This window comes from Lactuca virosa, chromosome 4 (genome assembly GCF_052849685.1).
Source record: "Lactuca virosa cultivar CGN04683 chromosome 4, Lactuca_virosa_CGN04683_v6, whole genome shotgun sequence".
NCBI lineage: Eukaryota > Viridiplantae > Streptophyta > Magnoliopsida > Asterales > Asteraceae > Lactuca > Lactuca virosa.
Genome location: NC_136429.1, coordinates 147,247,327 through 147,269,668, shown reverse-complemented (window position 1 = coordinate 147,269,668; position 22,342 = coordinate 147,247,327). Strand labels below are relative to the sequence as shown.

Here is a 22,342-nt window from a genome sequence, read left to right as displayed (position 1 = left end):
CTACTTTAGAGTTAGAATAGATTGCTTAGAAATTGAAATAGCATAGTTTTCATTTGAATTGCATTGTAAGGATAAGTTTTTCCGCAATAAAATGAATTTTGATTTCGTCCTATTTATTTATCCTTGCAATGGCATATGTGAAAATGGATGTTTATGTATTTCTAATTTTAGCAATGTTGAATTGGATGTGATTCTTGATTATGTTATTTGTGAAATGTCGAGGATTTGCCAAATAAAGGAAGATTCTCATCACCCAAGTTTCAATTGGACATAAACTTGGAATCATACAACTTGGTTGCGTGATGAATGAGAAACTTCATATTTTGGAAATTAGACTAATTCTTTGGCAAAGTGTCAAGAGAAGGACCAGGAGATCGAGTACACTAGGTTGTGCATTGATCAAGTCCACCACAAGAGTGATAAAGATATTCGTCATGATTTACTAAAGGTTAGTAAATATGATTATACTTATAAGATTAAGTATAATTCTGAGTTGATTGAAAGAGTTTCAATCAATAGCAGAACGAATAAGAAGAATCAAGTAGGCAGAAAGATAAAAGTTTCTTTATTCTAAGAAGAAGGGAGAGTACCTTTTATTGTGTTTTATGATAAGTCTTAATGATTAAGAACCATATCCCAATTGATCCTCTAAGTGAGTCTTAGTGCAATTGCATGTCTAAGAAGAGGAATCAAGAACTGTAGAAATGGTTAAATCAAGAAGTCAATCATACTTCGTTCCAATATCAAGTCTTAGAGTCAAGATTCTGACATGAGTGACAAGTCTTAAGTAGGTTTATAACACTCGACAAATGTGGAATTTGGAAAAGTTTTCTTATTTTTGCACATTTGAAATTGGTAAGTTGTGATGTCTTGGATAAGACAAAGACCAATCAGGACCAATTGTGTGAAGTGTTAAACTTGACAAAAGGCTACACTAATTCTTGAATATTTGTTTGTCAAGAAATGGTTCTTGACAAGAGAATCTTATATGTCAAGGAGTCAGTGGGAGTCTTAATGGTCTTGAAAAGTTTCAAGAACAAATCAAGAGTAAACCTAGTTGATCATCACTAGCACACGAATTGAGGTTTAAAGCCTATCGTGGATGACATACTCTTTTTCTATGCCATTCCAATTGAGTTAATTATGCGTGTGAGTTCTATGAGTTCTCATTTGAATGCATAAAGACAAAGCACCTTGATCAATGGAAAGTACATTGATATGAAAGGGTGAGTTGCTTGGAAGACATGGTGGGCATTCATGTTACCATGAGGCAATAAATCAAGATTGAACAAGCTCAGTCCATATGGTTTTGGATTTGTCGCAAACTTTCGTTTTGACAAATTCACATGGATAGGAACACATACATCATAAAATATAAGTGTCATAAGGTTTTCCTCCTTCATGAAAATGATTGTGAGGAAATGCTTTCACTAAGAGAGATTTTAAGAAGATAGCAATTGTGAAAATTGTATTCTCAAATTCGATTATGATTACGGCATCCCTTTTCGTAGTTTGAATTGTGAGATTTGGAAATTGATCTGAATATTTGGGACTTAGTAACATAAATTCTGAATTGTTTAGACACACATGTGAGCTATCTATGGCAAAGGTGTATGAGCTTAAAAAGCTTAGATAAAGGCTTATCAAAGCATTAGGTATTAGAAATATGAACTTAAGGAATTCAATAAGCATTGTTTTCTAGAAGTTGAATTGTTTTCTAAATACATGTCAAAGCTAGTGGGAGCATAAGTGTTATGCTGGTAAGAAAATAATCGTCATGTTAGTGGGAGCATGATTATTATGGTAAATATTGCAAGTTAGCAATATTAATTATAGAAAACAAAGATTCATTTTGCAAAGTTGCAAGGGTTGAAAAATTGTTTTGCTATAATTAAGGGAGAGAATATTATACTTCGTTTCAAAATTCTAAAGCTTAGATCGAGAAATATTAATAAATTTAGTCAAGGATACATAGTGCATTCTCAAAATTCGATTATGATTACGACATCCCTCTTCATAGTTCGAATTGTGGGAACAGGGCACATAAAATATTATGGCAGAAGGATGATGAAGTATCATGTCTTTATGTGAGACATTATGCATCGTGTCCAATACGCTTCGGGTATAGGATCGATTGCATATGCTATAATATTTGACCATTATAAAATTTTCCAAATGCCTAGGGCATTAAGAGGGAAAAGGGACTAGAACTGGTTTTGACTAAAATAATTAAACAACTATCAAAGGACGATCTGAGGTTCACTGAGGATTTGTCGCTTGTGAGTAGTTGGAAGTATAGTACTGGATGGACTATATTGACATTATTATGAATAGATAAGATTCTATTAAGAATGAGTTGTCATATGGCAAATATGGAAATGTTTCCATTAATGGGAGTTGGACATTAAGAAATATGTCTAGATTAGAAACTTTTATGCGAGAAGCATGTTCAAAGGAATGTACTTTGAATGTGAGACTTCACGTCTATGGAATTGTCTTGTAACAATTTCCGATAGAATACCTTGTAATTTCATTAGCAGGGTCTTGATGACTTTTGTGCTATGACATTACGAAAGAATCATTGCATAAAATGTTAGAATCTGACATATTCTAAAAGTGGCAAGAATTTGGTATTCTTATACCAATAATAAGGATTGGGGATTGTGAAATGAGTTTCATTGGAAAAGTTTTCAATTGATCTATTTCACAAAGTATGGACCATAGGAAACCAAAGTGTGTATGCTTGGAGCATGGGAAAATTGTGGTTATAATTCGAGTAATAAGTTGATTTTCTGAAACAGTAAGCAATGAATAATGAGTAATCAATATGGTGTTTAAATAAAAGTGTTTTTATTTACGCTCAAAAAGTTTTGGGACCATATAGGATTAATATTATTATTGCGTTTCATTTTTCATGTTTTGACTTCCAGAATAACTAGGTTATTCGAAGCTCCACAGTCGGTCATACGTTGGAAGTAGGTATGAAGGAAGACTGTCATGAATATGTCTGTAGATTGTCTAAAGTGTTTAGACATAGCACAAGTTTGCTGCAGAGTTAATGAGTGCTTTGATAAGATTAAAGTATTGGATTAAACCCACGCTCACTTGAATCACTTCATGGTTTTATCACGAGTGATTGGTGAGACGATAACATTGTATATTCTTGAAATCGAGACATGTGAGTTGTTATTTGCTGGTCGGTTTCACATTGATGATAAGTAAACACACCAGTAACTTGGTGTTATAAAACTTATTGTTGTGTGTGATTCGATTAGTAGGTGCAAGCAAGCATTTGAGTCAAAGTTTATCCATTCCTTTTACCCAAGGTGGGATAAAAGCGATATCTGTGGGCCCCTCGATGATTTAGTGATGACAAAGGAAAGTGCTCGGCCGGGCCAGGACTGATTTGATTTGTTCAATTAGTCAGTCATCATAAATCAGAAATCGGGAAACGACACATAGACTGAGAGAATGATTTCAATCCATGTCTCATGTCTATATGATATCTTGTAGAATGGAGGAATATATGATCCCTTATCTAAAGGACACGCGTATCTGATAAGATCAGAGTTGACAGCGGCTTTTGGAAGCTACGATTGCTGATCAGGTTCTGAAGTCATACGCATAATAGTTATTAGACTTATCCAAGTGGGAGACTGTTGGATTAGTGTCTAAGTCCATAACTATTTTGGTATGTACTTGACCCGATTGTGAGCATGGTCCTTTTGGGTTGCCTTCACACGGGTGACTAGACAGGATGACAGTTGAGGAGAGAGGTTGATTAGGGCATAAATATGATTTATTTATTATATTATATGAATAATATATTAATTTGGAATCATATTATTAATTAGTATTTAATCAGAAATTAATTAGGAATTAATTTTGGGATTAAAGGAACTAATTAAAAGTACAGGGGCTGTTTTGTAATTATTTGATAGTTGAGACTTTCGGCTATTGGATCACCTTTATTAAGGCTTGAACGAAAATCCTAGAAGGATCTAGGAGTTTTCGTCCAAGGGCTTAAGGAAAGGAGTCCATGGACTTGCTTAGGCCCTAAGCTAAGGGATTAGGGTTTCCACCTTGAAACCCTAGCTAGCCTCCAGTATAAATAGCACCCTAAGGCACTAGAATTCGTCCAAGCCTTGGGAAACCCTAAAAGGGACGAATTTTAGGGCAAGATACCCTTCTCTCATCTCTCCCATATTCATCCTTTCACCTAGTGTGTTTGTGAGCCATTAGAGGTACTACACTTGTGGTACTTGCTTTCAAGAGCTAAGGAAATTCAAGGAACTAGTTGTTATTACTATATAACAACAAAAGGTATGTATTCTATTCTTCTATGTGGATTTCGAAAATAGTACTAGCATGCCAGGTTTCTTTTTGTGTTCATAAAGTTGTATAACTAATAGTGAAAACATAGATCCAACTCTAGGGTTGCATGCACACATAGGATTGTTTGTATAAAACCCATCATGATTGGCCATGTGAATGGTCATTTTTGTAGCCTTCATCTTCTGAATATTCAACTTGTGATAAAACGAATAAGGCATCAAATTTATGCTAGCCCCAGAATCAGCTAAAGCATAAGTCTTCAAATTATTTCCAAACTCACATGGAAGAGTGAGGCGTCCAGGATCTCCCATCTTCTTAGGTATCTCTCCTAATACAACTTTTGAGCTTTGCTCACTAAGAATAACTGTGGAAGTCTTCTTCAACTGTTGACGAGTATCTATCAAGTCTTGTAGAAATTTTGCGTACTTGGGAATTTTGGATAGTGACTCGACAAATAGAGTATTAATTGGAATACCCTTTATTTGCTTAATAAACTCCAGATCTCCCTTTGCAGTGGACTAAGATTAGCTCGAGATGGGAATGGTAAAGGCGGACGATAAGTCGAAACATCTACTGAATTTTTCTGTTCAGACTGGCCCCAGGACGTGAGCATAGCGGGCTCACGTCGTGAGTTGGGTGTTTCAACAGCATTTTCATTTTCAAGCTTCGACTTCTTTGGCTTTGGATCGGATGGCTTTGGCTCCACTTCTAGCGCTTCTAAGAACTCAGAGATAGCCTCTTCTTCAGTATCAATCACCATGAAATGGGAATGAGTATTTTTTTCAGGAAATTGAGGAAGTAGCTTCTTATTCACCAAAGTAGTAAGTTGACTAAGTTGAGCTTCAAGGTTGTGGATGGAGGCTTGCTGATTTCTTAATGATGTATTCTGATCAAGCATCATTGGTTGATGATTTTTCATCATTATTCTTTGATCCTTCAGTGCTGCATCAGTATCATCATGCCTTTCCTCTGAAGCTTCCATGAAACGAACTAACATGGTCTCCAAGTCAGCTTTCGTCTCAGCTGGTGGTTGCTCATTTTGGTAGAAACCTCGGCTAGTCTACCTGAATTTCTCCTCCTTCTGCTTCATATACTCATCGTATGGCAAGCACTCCTTCTTTGGTTTTCTCCAATCTTCATCATACTTATCCCCACTTGAGTAGCTAACTTGAGCCTTCTTGTTCCCATATTCATCCAAGTGGCAATCTCTAGTCAAGTGCGGACCATTGCATTTCTTACAACCAACTCTAATTACATGAATTGATTGGTCCATTTGCGTCAATCTCCGGTCCATATTGTTCAACATCACCATCATAGCAGCCATCTCTTCAGAATGTGCACCCCCACTGCCTTTTACTCCATCTTGTCTTGGATTGTGGTACTCACGAGAGTGCTTCACGAATTCTTCAACCACCACCTTGATATGATTTGGATTCTTCTTCGTAAGTGATCCATGAGAATCAAGGAGTTGTCGTGTCATGACATTTACCCCGTCATAGAATATAGACACCTCTTGTTGTATGTTGAAGTCATGTTGAGGAAAATTCCTTAGCAACCCTTTATAGTGCTCCTATGCCTCATAAAGTGACTCCCCTGGCTGTTGCTCAAAATTGGCTTTCGCCTTTTTGAGTTTAGCTATCTTTGATGGTGGGAAAAATTGGTCCAAAAATTGTTCGCGCATTTGAGCCCAAGTAGTGATTGCACCAGGTGGAAGTGCTTTTAACCAATCTTTCGCAGCTCCCTTAAAAGTAACGGGAAGCATCCTTAGCAAGACAATATCTCTATTAACATTCGGGACATTGAAATAATCCACAATGTCGTTGACCTCATCTAGATGCTTAAAAGCATCCTCATGATCTTTTCCATAAAATGGAACATCCTTAAGTGCAGTAAGGATGTGTCCCTTTAGCTCGAATGTGGCAGTGGCAGGAATCGCGGGTTGTACTAACCCTGGACCAAAATTGTCTCGAATTCGCTTCTTGTAAGCTCCCATTGACATCTCTTCAATGTTCGCGATCTCGTTTCTTGGCCTGTCTTCGGGTTCGCTCGTATATAGTCCAAACTCGGCCTCGGATTCGTATTCAGATTCGTTTGGATTAGGAATTGGATCTAAACTTTCTATCTTGCTCTTGTCCTTTGAAGATGAACTCGCTTCTCCCATTTTCTTTCTGGACTTCTTTGTAAAGACAGATTGACGATCTTGGAAAGGCTTCTTATTCGGTGTTTGGTTCACTTCTGCGTTCTTATCTGTCTTCTTGTGAAGGGCTGACTCTGGATCTTCAAGTGGTGGCACCAAAGGTGTGTTGGAACCTCTGGTCATGAACTTCTGCAAAATAAACAAAAATAAAAACGTAAATCTGAACTAAAATGAACTAAAAGTAGCCTACTGACTGGTTACCACGATGTGGTAAAGATCACCACCTCGTGTTGTCGCAAAAAATTAAATAGAAAGAAAAAATGAAGAAAACGTTAAATCTACTGAACTCACGCCGTGAGTTGGGTACTAAAAAAAAATAAGCTGAAAAGTAACTTTTTGCATGTTTTACCCCACAAAAAGGATCGATTAACCTAAAGCAAATAAATCAACTAACAATTAAGCCGTTCCCCGACAACGGCGCCAAAAACTTGATGTGCACAAAAGTAACTACTGGTTTTAAATTTATAAGCTAAGTAACTTAACTAACTAATATGAACCTAGGCAGTGTACCTAGTCGGATTGTAGTGTAGTTTAAGTAAGTTGGGGTCGAACATAGGGAACATATTTAATTAGCTAAAATAATTACTCTAAATTAATCTAAAATCAAACAATAACTAAAAATGTTTTTATCTAATTTTGCAAGTCTAGATAAACTTAATTACTAAACAAAGGTTCAATCAATTACTAAAAACACTCCCGTTTAGTTCGAATCCACTTCTTCTTTATGGTTAGCTAACAATTATGGATTATCAAAGCTGGTTACCTAATATGATATTATTAGTAATTTAAGTCCAATTTTACAAATTTATAACTAATTCATGTAAAACTATGCATTGTCACACACAATCAAACACATAATCAGTTATGGATTATGAATAGGCTATGTAAGATTTATTATGCAAACATAATTATGGTCATAATTTATGTTCTCCAGCACAGCTAAATTCAATTATTTCAATCACTTATCTAAGATTGGGTCGATCCTAGCTCTAGCAATTCAATATTCACTAAATCACTAGGTGTCAAGTTCATGTAATTTAATAATCACTAAGCTACACAGAACATGAATTCAAGCAACTAAACAACCAAATATTAGCATGCTAGGTATTAACAATCATACACAAGCACAATACCAACAAGTCAAATCCATAATTAATTAAACTAATCGATAAGTTGAAGCTTCATCTAGCTAAACAGGAGTAGCTAAATTCAGCTACTCATGGTAGAAATCAAACACAAAAACTCAATAGAGATAAATCTAAACATGATCAAACCGAATAAATTGATGTTTTCGTCTAGATCTCTTCAAATCTTTAGCTCCAATCGTTTCCTCCTCTTCTAAGGGTTTTCCAGAGGTTACTTTTCGTAATGCTTCTCAAGAAATTCACCTCCAAGTCTCTCAATTCGTCATAATGTTCAGATATATATATACTTGCCTAAAATCTGGCCACCACGTTGTGGTCCTCGTGTTTATCCCGTATTCATTAAGCCAGCGTCAAGAATCGCGAAGATTCCATTCACTACGTCGTGGTGGGATCACCACATCGTGGTGGTTGGAAATCTGACTTTTCGCAAAACACGAAAGTCGTTCTAAATTGTGTCTAGTGTTAAGATCATTTTGAATCACGTCAATCGGAGTTACGAGTCATGAGATATGGTCAAAATACTGACGAGGGGTCAAGCTGTCTAGCAACATCCTTCTTGTGTCTTCTTCTTGTCTAAGCTCGTATTTTCCTGCTTCCAGCTTGCATTTTGCTCCCGAGAATGTCTTTATGCTACATAACAGATATTAAGCATAATAATTACCTTTTGTTCTATAATAAGCATAAATATAACATAAAATATTAAGATATGATGTAAAATATATGTGTAGATATGCACATATCAAATAGTAATAAGATTCTGAACATTCCTCTCATCCCAGTCTCCCAAAAACAAAGCATCAGCTGCATAAAAAAGTTGAGCGAGAACCATATTCGAATCTCCCACATGAATACCATGAAAATGCCCAGAAGCCACCGCATCTTCCATAGCAACATGGAGACCTTCCATAGCAATAATAAAAAAAATGGAGATATAGGATCTCCTTGTCTCAACCCTCTGAACAACTGAAATTCATTAGTGGGGCTCCCATTGTCAAGAATAGAAGATCTGACATTTCTAAATAACCCAGGTAATCCAACTCCGACACCTATCACCGAATCCCATAAATGCCATAATATGGTCCAAAATAATCCTAACTAATAGAATCACATTCCTTCTCAAAATCAACTTTAAAAATAAGAAACTTTTTTTTCTTCTTAAACCACGAAATCAGCTCACTCACTGTCTAAAATTTGATGACCCTTAAGAAAAGCAAACTGTTCCATACCAATAACGTTAGGGAGAACCAAAGCAAAGGGGTTTTGCTAAAAACATAACAATAACTTTGAACTTCATCCCAATAAGACTAATGTGACAAAAATCCTTCACCAATAACAGATTATCAACCATCGGGATGAGAGTAACAAATGAAAAATTACAAACCACTGGAATAATAGGTTTTTTAAAATATTATTGCATAAAAGCAGTAACATCATTACCTAAAACATCCCAATAATGCTTAAGAAACTTGAAATAAATCCCACCCAGACTAGGTGTTCGATCCCCATCACAGTCCCAAACTGCCTCCTTAATCTCTTCGACTGAGAATGGACTTTCTAGAAGCTGTACTTCCTCAGGCTTGAGGGAAGAAAATGATTACTTCTAGACGCCATGGGAATATTATGGAAATCCTTGAACTTAAATGAATGAAAATCATAAAATTCCTTTTTAACAGCAACCAGATCCGTCACCCAACCCCCCTCAACAAAATCACCACGAATTAACATTTAACGTATTTTTTTCAACATACCATAAAAGACGAAAAATTCTCATTCCTTTCGGCCTACAATTTAACCTTTGATTTTTGAATTATATCATAGGAATCAAGTCTCTCTATATTAGCTGCTTCCCCAAGAATCTGTTTGCTTTCATTAAGCAAATCAACCGAAGAACCACCGTCATCAATAGTGTTGGGGTATGAAGTCTTGTCTAACATGGAGCACTTAGATCACAATGGATCACTTGGGGTTCATGGAGCATGTGAAAAAGTAATGGATCATCTGAGAAAGGAATGGATCGTCTAACAAAGGAACAGATCAAGTGCCAAAGGAACGGATCGTATAAAGTGGGGTTTGGAGCACCTGAAAGAGGTTTGGAGAACTTAGGAGTGATATGGAGCAACATGTTGGGGTATGAAGTCTTGTCGAGCACTTAGATCACAATGGAGCACTTGGGGTTCATGGAGCATGTGACAAAGGAATGGATAATCTGAGAAAGGAATGGATTGTCTGACAAAGGAAAGAATCAAGTGCCAAAGGAACGGATCGTATAAAGGGGAGTTTGGAGCACCAGGAAGAGGTTTGGATCACTTGGGAGTGATATGAAGCAACAAGGGGACCTTGTTGCGCCATTTGATAAAGGGATGGGCCAAGAAGGATTCTGTTGCGCCATAAGCATTCCTTCTTGAGCCATCATGCTCCCTCTTACGCCCTGAGGTATCCCTCTTGGGCAATGAGGTATCCCTCTTGTGCCGTGGGGTTTCCTCTTACGTAATAGAGTATATTGTTGCGCCAAGGTGGTGATGTTGATCTAACCTAGAAGTTCTTGCGCCACACTTGAAGCCTGTTGCGCCATCTTGCACATGTTGCGCCATCATGGTGCAAGATGGGTCATCTTGGTTCCTTGATGAGCCGTGGTATCCCTAACGAGCCAAGTATGCTATGAAGTCCTCTATGATGCTCAAGATCGTTCAATGATGCTCAGAAGTTGGTACTGATCAGGATTACACCATGTTGTGCCACCATGATGGATGTTGGACCATTACACCCTGTTCCCGAGTTTCATTGAATGAACGAAAAGAAGGGGAAGGAAAATATGGAGAGAAAAGAAAGGGAGGGGAAGGAAGTGATTAACTTTTTCGTGTTCTCGAATTCGAAGGAAAGGAAAGGAAATTTTTTAAAAAATGCGTTCCCGAGTTCGAAGGAAAAGAAAAGAAAAGAAAGCTAAATAACAACATTACAATTTTACCCTTATTTTTTTAGCAATCATATTACATACATAGTTCAAATTGAAAAAAATGTGGATTTGCATGTCATCATCATATTTTTTGTCTTCACATTCATTTAAACACATATATACATATATTTTGTCAAATACCACCAACATATAATATTCAATTAAATTATCAATGGGTAGCAAAACTTAAATAATATTAAAATGAAAACATTTGCCTAATTGAAAAGAAACCAAACTATAAAAATCATCCAAAACAATGCAGTTTAGTCAGACTACGATTCCAAAAACCATAATTCAATTCGTGAAGCCAAATACAAGTTGAACAAAGAACCAAGAAATAAACACCTATTCTCCCAAATCATCATTTACTTGCGCCCATCGTTGTTTTTAGTATATCCTTCCGTATGCTCATTGGACAAGTAAACAACGTCCTCACATCTGCTTGGTTACGAGCCAAATACATGAGAGCACCTGGTATTTCATGGGGTTCCAAACCCATTGGCTGCAATTCTTGATAAATTTCATCACCTGTTAACTCATGATGGTAAGCTCCTTCAAAGATTTTGTTACCTTCCCTCATATCATTAGCCACATCCCCAATAGCATTCATAATCTTTGTTTGAAATGTTTCAGGTTCAGGTTGAGGCTGAGGTTCAGCTTCCTTTTCTACTTCATTTTCGAGTTTTTTTTTTTTAGCTTTACACTTTTTCGCACTTGAATTTTGTTCAGGCGTAGGATATACCACTTGAATGTCATCTTCATCATCATTTATATGTTGGTTCTCCAGTGTAACATCATTACTTGCCAATAAATCGTCAACCTCTGAAATACTTTCTATTTTGATGTCCGTAGTCTTGTTAAACCTAGAATTTCTCTCCTTTTCTGTTTCAACATTTTCTCCTGAAGCTCTATCTCTTGAAAATAATACCAACATTTGCTCGAAGTTGGTCACCTTTTCTGTCTACAACATAACTGCTTCAGGCTTTGACTGTTTAAAAACCCCAAAATACATTAAAATTCTTAATGATAACATAAAATAAAACTAAACTAAATACAACGTAAGACGAACACTAACCTTAATTAAGTGATCCCAAACCTTCTCATCTGCTTCATTTAGTTGGGTTTCAGCATTCCAACCGAACCACTCAAGGAAATCCTATGGAACATGTCATACCATTGTGAAAAACCAGATTTCAAACTTTTCAAACGATTTTTTAGATTACTTTTAGTTAAATTCATGTTAAGTTTCTTATTGAGCTCCTCAACCATATTCGCATACGCTTTTGAAGTAAAATTTCCATGAAGCCTATTTCCTTTTTCTTGTTGTTGTACCATTGCATCACCAAATGCAGCATCCATATGTTCTGTCCAGTTCACGAGTGACTTCTTACCGGTATTTACAAAAGGTTATTGCTTGTTCATTATAGGTTTCTACATAACATAAAAAGAAACATACATTATTATAAAATGAACATAGTTATAAAGTGTACAAGTTATAAAAAACATTAAAAAAAACTAAAAAACACAAATAAATTCACAAAAAAATGTTCAATAAAAAACCAAATTGAATGGAACCTGATGGATGATGGACTGATTTTTTGTTGTATATTGTGAACAATAAGAAGTCTACAACAGGTTCGTTGAAGAAGCAGGGTCGTTGAAGCAGCAGGAAGAAAGACCGATTATTTTGTATGTTGAGAATGATATCGTGATCTTATATAACCGTGTGTTGTTATCCTTATCATTGATTCTCTTCTCTCCAAATCCCTCCAATTTGGGAGGAAGATTAGGAGGGAAGATTTTCCTCTGATTTCCTTTCTTTTCTTCCTAAATCATTTTAAAAAAAAACTCGGAACATGATGGTTTACTCTTTCTTTCCGATTCCCTCCCTTTCTCTCCACTCCCCCATTAAATGAGACTCGGGAATAGGGTGTTAGTGTTCATGATGCCCCAACTGTGCATCATGATGCTCCACTATGGTCAAGGTGGTCCATCATGTGTGTTGCTGATGCTTATGGGTTGTATGACATGAAAGAATGTTCTAGAAGATGCTGCATTGCGGAATATGATTGGTTGTCACTATTCATGGGCCTATGGACCAATAGGCTTGGCCCATTAGGGTTTTAAACCTGATCCCTCAAGTATAAATAGGCTCATACCCCCATCATTGTAAATTGCTAGATTTCCGTGAGCTCAATTTTGAGTGCTTGTAATAGTTCCATAAAGTTAATAAAATCCTCTCTCTCTCTCTCTCTCTCTCTCTCTCTCTCTTGCTCTCTCGTTCGACGTAGACGTAGGTCCTCTTGACCAAACCACGTTAAATATCGTGTTCGTTTTTTTATTTACGTTTTTTTAGAAATTTTGTGAGTTCCCCAAAGTTTGTTTTTGATATTTTTCTGAAGTGCTTACACTACTTGAAAAGTACCCTTTAATGACACACATTGCGTGTCATAAAAGGTCCAGATGACACGAAAATGTGTGTCAAGGAAGGCCCATTCATAAAGGAAGATGACATGCATTCGCGTGTAGTAACCTTACAACGCACATTTACGACACACACTCACGACACACATTGCGTGTCAAGGAAGCCCCTGTCATAAAGGAAGATGACACACATTTTTACATGTCATAATTTTAAGGTTATAATTTTTTTAATAGATTTACTAATTTTCAAATAATATGACAAGTAATTTATCATAATATAAAATAACATATCATACAAAAAACAATCCATTTCACAATATATAATATTTCAAATATAAATAATCATTCTAATGCTAAAATATGTAATACATTGATATTAAGGGTCTTTCTCTAACTATATAATCTCGTAGTACATTGTCATACAATTAAGCTGCATAATTCTAATGCCATTTATCTCGTTATAGCTCCAACTAAGAGTTTTTCCATTGCGTGCAAGAATATTTATTATACAAAAACAAAACACAAAATTAAAAGAAACTCATGAGTAATTCAATATAAGCCTTGCAACTACACTTGAAGATGCATCAACTCAACCAATGCCGACTCCTTTTCTACAAGTTTGCTGCACTTGGGACATAAAATGACTTATATAATGAAAACGGTAAATTATGATTTTTTTCAAGTCAAATCATTTAAGTATGCTACTATTTCTTGCATTTTAACCAAAAAGGCCTAAATGCATGAAATAACAACTTACTTCAACTTATTTTTAGTTAAAGAAGGTTAAATGCAAGAAATAGCAAAGTACGTTGTTATTTCTTGCATTTGGTATTGAAAGCAATTAAATGACAGATGTCAAGTAAGAAAACAAAGTAAATATGTAACACTTTGACTCCAATCATATGAACGACCTGGTAACTACAATCACACAACCAAATCAAATAAGGGTATGTTGGTCTTTTTAGTCAAGAAATAAAAAAGAAATGTCTTCAAAAGAACTAACTGTTTCTTGCATAACAATTTCAAAAAAATAAACCTAAAAACATAAAGATACATGTAGATTTAGCCAACAACTAATACATTAATGAAAAGTTTAAAATATTTTCAAATCTCTAAATAAGGATAAAAAACTATATGAGAGCTTGAATTAAGGTTCGAAATCAGAAAGTTCAAGGGACCAAAAAATCATACGAGCCTTGAAATAAGGACCAAAACTGAAAAATGTTTCAATATTGGACAATTCTTGAGGGCTGTTCATGTTGCTCAATGGAAAATCCTATTTTCTCCCTGCATGGTCTGTGAGCATTCTTCCACATTGTAAGAATATTATTTTCAACACAACAAATGTAATCTTATATCTATGTTTTCTTGTTTATTTAGTTGTATAAAAGATGTAATTTATATGTGTTGGTTATGTTGAATATGAATAAAAGGTTGTTGCTCAGAAAAGTGTTGGTAATGATACTACATTTTGTGAGAGTGAGTTTTCACTGTTGAATTCAAGTTGGAGTTGGTATGTAGAAAAAGTAGGTATTTGCAGTAATGATTCGTTTACAGAAACCAATTTGGTAGAGCAGATAAATACAACAAAAGAAAAAAGTGATTTTCTACGGTACACTACAAGGTAATAATTCATTTCAAAACAATATTTATCTTTCAGGCTTTCAAAAGAATATGATGAATTTCTGTAACTTTTTTGCAAGATAGAAGTAGATGAAAAAAAGATGCATTTTTGGTCATTTAGAGTTTAGGACATGCTGCTCTGGTGAGAACTTACTTGCTCTTCATGAAGAGTTGGGTGGTGACCCTTCCAAAATTTTTGTGCCGACACGAACTGGGCAGGAAGTGTGTGGCCATGTATTAGAGAACGATCCAATTCCAGTTGAACTCTAGAAACCTAATTCCGATTCTAGTTCTCAAAGCCCTCAACTTCGATCGAAATGTTCCTTAAAAGGCATGGAAGGCCCAGCTGGAGAAGCTTGTACAACTGGCAATTTTCCAGTATCTTTTGAAGCTTCATTTCGAAGCAATCCCATTGCTGCATCATTTTTTTGAGATGCCACCCTATCAGAAAAGCTCATAAGAACACAATATCTAACAAAACTAATATAGTAAATGAATATTTTTTAATGTTAAGAGCATATAGCATCATAAAGTACATTGACAAACACATTAACACATCATCATCCATACGGTCTTATTTTATGAGTGCAACCAGAGCAAATATATGATTCCATTAAGAAGTAGGAGGTAAAATGGTAGAAAAAGCATATTGGAATTGTCTTGTTGTCATTTGCCATCACATCTGAAAATCCCCCTTCATGATTCTATGCCTTTCCAGCTGAGGTTTTATGCATCAACATTGCAATAGTTTGGTTTTCATATGAATTGGTGAACTGCATGGATAGTGGGTTCCCAGGTTCTGCTGATTCATATGAACTAGAGAGGCCAATATTTGATCCATGGGCGTTCATAGCTGTAAAAAGTGACGTAGTAGAACATTTGTTATAAATGGTTATGGTCAATATTACACTAATTATACAGTCTAATTCTTATTTGTGTGGTTCAATCCATGTAAATAAATATCGATAAGTACATAAACATGAATAAAAGCCATTGGAAAGAGAAAAACTTAGATAGTAGGAAACAAGGCCAGGCAACACTCTAAGCATACAAAGTCACTATAAATTTGACCAAAACATAGGCTAACATGAAGAACTTCAATTTCTAGTACTTATAGTTAAGTTGATTTGCAGATCCTTGATAATATCACGACCTGCACTACTAGGACCATGCAACAGTTTGCTTGAAAATGTTGCAATTTTGTTATTAATTTAGTAGTTAGAAGTTTTTTGGAGTCATTTTCCAATGTAGTTTACTGAGAAGGACCTAAATACCATACACATTAGAAAACCCACACATACAAACACAACCACCTAATGGTGGTGGGTGGCGGCAGAGAAACACATCAGCAGCCCAGGCTGCCGACCATGGCGGTAAGTGGTGCTTGGCGGGGAAAACAGAAAAGAAGTAGAAGAAAAAAATAGGAATCGATACCTTAGGCTGGACCAAATTTTGTCCCGAGGTCCTCTTCCTCCTCCTCCATCGACGGAGACTCAAAAATCCGACATCCCCACACAAAAAGTCGAACAATTCCCTCTCTAGCCGCCAAGACGAACGAATGGAAGATTAGGGTTGTTTGGGATGCTAAGGGTTTGGTAGAGGGAATGTGTGAACTAAATATGAGCAATCATTCCAAACAGAAGAGCCGCAAGGGGACCCCGACGTCAAAATGAGGCTTTCAACCCAAGGGTACCTAATGTCAAAATGTGGCCGCCAATTAGGGTTTTTTTTCATGTGGAGGATGTAGTTGGAGGTTTTATTGTAGAGAAAACATGAGTTGTATTGGATGAAGGAAAAGGGTTAGAGGCGTTGGAGGTAGGTGAAGATGAAGTCCCTAGGGATTCTTTCTTGCTAATTCAAAGATTAGCTTCGATGGCTGAGAGAGGATCAAACAGGCGAGGGTTTTAATTTTTAGGGATTCATTTCCCCCCTTAGCTATTAAAATGCGCATTTCATTAAAAATTATAAAATGATATGTTTAGATGACACACATTTTATAATAAGCGCCCTCCGTGTTTTTTTTCGACACTAATTTTAGGGCACGCAAAAATGCACGTCCTAAATCATTCAAATTTCTAGAGAGCTGACATTATTTTTAGGTCAAACACTTTTGCGTATCATAAATCAATAGGTTTCATAACTGCGTGCCCTTAAAGGTCTATTTTCTAGTAGTGTTAACTTGTTTTGTTGTCACACAACAAACTGGTATCAGAGCTATGGCTGAAGAAGGGAGAGTTAAGATTAACAAGTTAACAGTTTTTTGTTATGTATTCAGTAATTAGAAGTTTTTTGGAGCCATTTTTCAATGTAGTTTGCTGAGAAGGACCTGAATACCATACACATTAGATAACCCATACATACAAACACAACCACCTAATGGTTGTGGGTAGCGGCAGAGAAACACATCAGCAGCCTAGACTACCGACCATGGCGGTAAGTGGTGCTTGGCAGGGAAAACAGAAAAGAAGTATAAGAAAAGAATAGGAATTGATACCTTAGGCTGGACCAAATTTTGTCCCGAGGTCCTCATCCTCATCCTCCATCGACGGTGACTCAAAAATCCGACATCCCCACACAAAAACTCGAACAATTCCCTCTCTAGCCGCCAAGACTAATAAATGGAAGATTAGGGTTGTTTAGGATGCTAAGGGTTTGGTTAGAGGGGATGTGTGAACTAAACATGAGCAATCATCCCAAACAGAAGAGCCCTGGGGGACCCCGACTTCAAAATGAGGCTTTCATCCCAAGGGTACCTAATATCAAAATGTGGCCGCCAATTAGGGTTTTTTTTCATGTGGAGGATGTAGTTGGAGGTTTTCTTGTAGAGAAAGCATGAGTTGTGTCGGATGAAGAACAAGGGTTGGAGGCACTGGAGGTGGGTGAAGACGAAGTCTCTAGGGATTCTTTCTTGCTAATTTAAAGATTAGTGTCGATGGCTGAGAGAGGATCGAACAGGCGGGGGTTTTAATTTTTAGGGATTCATTTCCCCCCTTAGCTTTTAAAATGCGCGTTTCATTAAAAATTATAAAATGATATGTTTAGATGACACACATTTTATAATAAGCGCCCTCCGTGTTCTTTTTTCCGACACTAATTTTAGGGCACGCAAAAATGCGCGTCCTAAATCATTCAAATTTCTAGAGAGCTGGCATTATTTTTCGGTCACACACTTTTACGTATCATAAATCGATGGGTTTCATAAACCGCATGTCCTTAAAGGTCTGTTTTCTAGTAGTGTTAACTTGTTTTGTTGTCACCCAACTAACTGGTATCAGAGCTATGGCTGAAAAAGGGAGAGTTAAGATTAACAACTTCATTGGAAAAGATTTCGGTTTCTAGAAGATGCAAATTGAAGACTACCTCTTCCAAAAGAATTTACATGAACCTTTTTCAGAAGATAAGTCGTGCCTTATGAAGCAGGAGGATTAAGAGTTGTTAGATCGGCAGTCACTTGGTATGGTGCGTTTATCATTGGAAAAGAACGTTGCTTACAATATTATTAATGAGAAGACAACTTATGGGTTGATAAAGGCGCTATCTAACATCAACGAGAAACATTCAGCAGCGAATAAGGTTCACTTGATTCAACAATTGGTAAATCTGAAGATAAAGGAAGGTGGCTCAGTGACTGATCATGTAAATGATTAGTTCAATCCTGTCAAGGTTGACATCGGTTGAGATTAAATTTGAAGATGAAGTCCAAGAACTACTACTAATATCATCATTACCCGAAATTTGGTCAGGAACAATGACAACAGTCAACAGCTCAGCTGGAGATGCCAAGCTGACATTTGAAGGCATACACGACTAAATCCTTGGTGAGGATGTGCACAGACGAAGTGTTGGAGAATCCTCTAACAGTCTTCTTAGTACTGAGGTAAGAGGAAGGAAGTCCAAAAGAGGGAGTGGGGGTGGAGGAAGATCAAAGTCGAGGAAGAGAGGTGTATCAAAAACCAGGAAGGACATCACTTGTTGGATCTGCAAAGAAAAGGGACATTTTAGGAATCAATGTCCATAGCCTATTGAAGACAAAGGCAAGAATGAGATAAACATTGCATAAGAATATGAAGAAGATGCTCTTATCTGTGCAGTTGAAAACTCAGTTGAATCTTGGATCATGGATTCTAGTGCGTCATTCCATGCTAGTTATTCCAAAGATGTAATGCAAAATTTCAGGCAGTAGCAAGGGAAGGTAAAACTGGCAGACAACAAAAGCCTCTATATTACAGGTGTTGGGGATGTGGTCCTCAAGACTACTTTGGGTACGAAATGGACTTCGAAGAATGTCAAGTTCATTCCAGACTTGAAAAGAATGTTGATATCATTGGGCAACTTGATGATGAAGGTCACCATGTCACTTTTGGTGATTATCAGTGGAAGGTGACAAAGGGAAACTTGGTAGTTGCTAGAGGTTAGAAGCGAGGTACACTTTACATAGTGGAAGTTTCTGATGATGAGGCACATGCTGTTGGAAAAATTGGGGCATCCACTCTACGACACCAAAGACTTGGACATATGAGTGAAAAAGGAATGAAGATGCTTGCCTCCAAAGAAAGAATTCCAGATCTAAAGAACGTGACAATAGATTTCTGTGAGCCATGTGTTCTTGGCAAACAGAAGAAAGTTACTTTTGCGAAGATAGGACATCCACCCAAGACAGGGAAGTTAGAGCTTGTTCATTCAGATCTTTATGGTCCCACTTTAGTTGATTCAGTGGGAGCATCCCGATACTATGTTACTTTCATCGATGACTGCACTAGGAAAGTTTGGGTCTATTTCTTGAAGCAGAAGTCTGAAGTTTTCAGTGCTTTCAAGAAACAGAAAGCGATGGTGGAAAATGAAAGTAACTTGAAAATCAAGTGTTTCAGATCCGATAATGGGGGAAAATACAGTAGCAAAGAAATTGTTGATATCTGTGTTGAACATGGAATCAGGATGCATAAGACCATTCCAGAAACACCTTAGCAGAATAGAGTAGCTGAGAGGATGAACAAAACATTGAATGAAAGGGTGAAGAGCATGAGACTACGTGCGGGTTTGCCCAAGATGTTTTGGGCAGATGCGGTCAACACAACGACATACCTAATCAATAAAGGACCCTCAGTTCCCATAGGGTTCAAGATTACAGAGGAAGAATGGCAAGGTCGTGAGGTTTCATTCAAACACATGAAGGTCTACGATTGTGTCTCGTATGTAAAAGTCAAAGACTATGAGAGAGACAAGCTAGAGGCAAAGTCAAAGAAGTGCACCTTTATAGGATATGGGTTGGACGACATGGGATACCGCTTCTGGGATAATGAGCACAAAAAGGTTATCAGAAGTCGGGATGTGGTGTTCAATGAGAATGTGATATACAAGGATGAACTTGTTAAGGGCTCAAGCAGTAACAAGCAACCAGAAAAGGAAGAACAAGTTGAGTTAGAAGAAACTTCAGAAGACGATATTATAAAACCTGTCAGTACTCCAGAGATAGGTGAAAGTTCAGGAAGCAGTGGGAGCTCTGATGAAACTGGAGATAGTGAGAGCATGGATGATAGTTGTTCATAGAATGAAGGTGTAGAAACTGAAACTCCTACCGTTGGTAGATCCACTGGAGTACGAAGGCCTCCAGTCAGGTATTCTCCTTCAACAAACTTCTTGTTATTGACAGAGAATGGCGAACATGAGTCTTATCCAGAAGCCTTGAGTATGAAAGAATCCATACAGTGGAAGAAGGCTATGGAAGAAGAATTGAACTCACTTTACAAGAATCACACTTGGTCCTTGGTCAAACTCCCAGCAGGGAAGAAAGCACTGCAAAACAAGTGGGTGTTTTGGGTTAAGGATGAGATTGATGGCACCAAGAGATACAAGGTAGTCAATAGGTTCCAACATAAGAGAGGTGTTGATTATAATGAGATATTTTCTTCAGTTATGAAAATGACTACAATCAGAATGGTTTTGGGAATTATGTCCTCTGAAGATCTCCATCTAGAGCAACTAGATGTGAAAACAACTTTTCTCCATGGCGACCTTAAAGAAGACATCTACATGGCACAACTAGAAGGTTATCCCATAGTTGGCAAAGAAGATCTAGTATGCAAACTAAATAAAAGTTTGTATGGTTTGAAGCAGGCTCCAAGGAAGTGGTACTTGAAGTTTGATAGCTTCATACAGAGGAATGGGTACAACAGATGTGAGATGGATCACTGCTGTTATTTGAAGAAATTCAAGTCCTCTTCTATCATCCTATTGTTATATGTTGATGACATGTTGATTGCTGGATCTGACATGCAGGAGATCCACAATCTAAAGAAGTAGCTGACTAGTGAGTTCGGGACGAAGGACTTAGGGACTGCTAAAAAAATATTGGGCATGAGCATAGCCAGGGACAGAGTTACTGATACACTAAAACTTTCACCAGCCAAGTACATCAAGAAAGTTTTAGAAAAGTTCAGCATAGGTGATGCAAAAGCCAGAAGTACACCATTGTGGAGTCAGTTGATACTTACCAAGAAGCAATCCCCCAAAATGGAAGAAGACAGAGAATACATGGCTAAAGTTCCCTACGCATCTGCAGTTGGTAGTTTAATGTATGCAATGGTTTGCACCAGACCAGACATTGCTCATCCAGTGTGAGTTGTGAGCAGGTTCATGTCAAATCCAGGAAGACAACATTGGGAAAGAGTGAAATGGTTGCTACGCTACTTAAAAGGAACCATTTTGTGTTTCAGAAGAAAAGGAGTAGTTTTAGAAGGGTTCGCTGATGCAGAACTAGATCGATGTGCAGATTCAGGCAAGAGCACAACATGTTATGTGTTCACAGTTGGAGGTACAACAATCAACTGGATGTCAAGGCTACAAAAGAGTGTTTCTCTTTGAAACACAGAAACATAATACATGGCACTTGTAGAAGCTGCGAAAGAGCTCATATGGTTGAAGAGTTTCTTGTCAGAACTTGGAATGCAGCAGGAGGATTGTGTAATGCATTGTGACAACCAAAATGCAGTTCACTTAGCAAAGAATCCAGTGTTTCATAGTAGAACGAAACACATTCCAATGAGGTACCATTTCATTCGAGAGTTAATCAATGAAGGAACTCTAAACTTAAAGAAAATCCTTGGAACGAAGAATCTAACTGATATGTTCACCATTGTGGTTACCATTGAGAAGTTGAAGCTTTGCATTGCTTCAACTGGCCTTTCAGAAGTTTGAAGAGAAGGGTTTTGGCAGAGAGAGGGAGAGGGAGTACTTTGAGAAATGGTGAAATTTGAATGGCAGATGAAGTTGTTCAACCCTTCAAGTGGGAGATTGTTGGGGTATGAAGTCTTGTCCAATATGAAGCACTTAGAACAAAATGGAGCACTTGGGGTTTGTGGAGCATGTGACAAAGGAATGGATCATCTGATAAAGGAATGGATTGTCTGAAAAAAAGGAACGAATCAAGTGCCAAAGGAACGGATCACATTAAGGGGGGTTTGGAGCCCGTGGAAGAGGTTTGGAGAACTTGGGAGTGATATGGAGCAACATGTTAGGGTATGAAGTCTTGTCCAACATGGAGCACTTAGATTACAATGGAGCACTCGGAGTTCGTGGAGCATGTGATAAAGGAATGGATCATCTGAGAAAGGAATGGATCGTCTGACAAAGGAACGGATCAAGTGCCAATGGAACGGATCGTATAAA

At 37.2% G+C, this 22,342-nt stretch overlaps 1 non-coding gene and 1 pseudogene across 1 annotated transcript; one reads left to right on the top strand and one right to left on the bottom strand.

Moving 5' to 3' along the window:
* Positions 1-5,861: 5,861 nt before the first annotated feature.
* Positions 5,862-5,968, top strand: LOC145110347 (small nucleolar RNA R71). The gene has a single exon (XR_013709728.1). It is a non-coding gene; the product is annotated as a small nucleolar RNA R71 (small nucleolar RNA).
* Positions 5,969-10,991: 5,023 nt separating this feature from the next.
* LOC145105187 (uncharacterized protein At2g29880-like) lies at positions 10,992-12,025 on the bottom strand (annotated as a pseudogene).
* Positions 12,026-22,342: the final 10,317 nt, after the last annotated feature.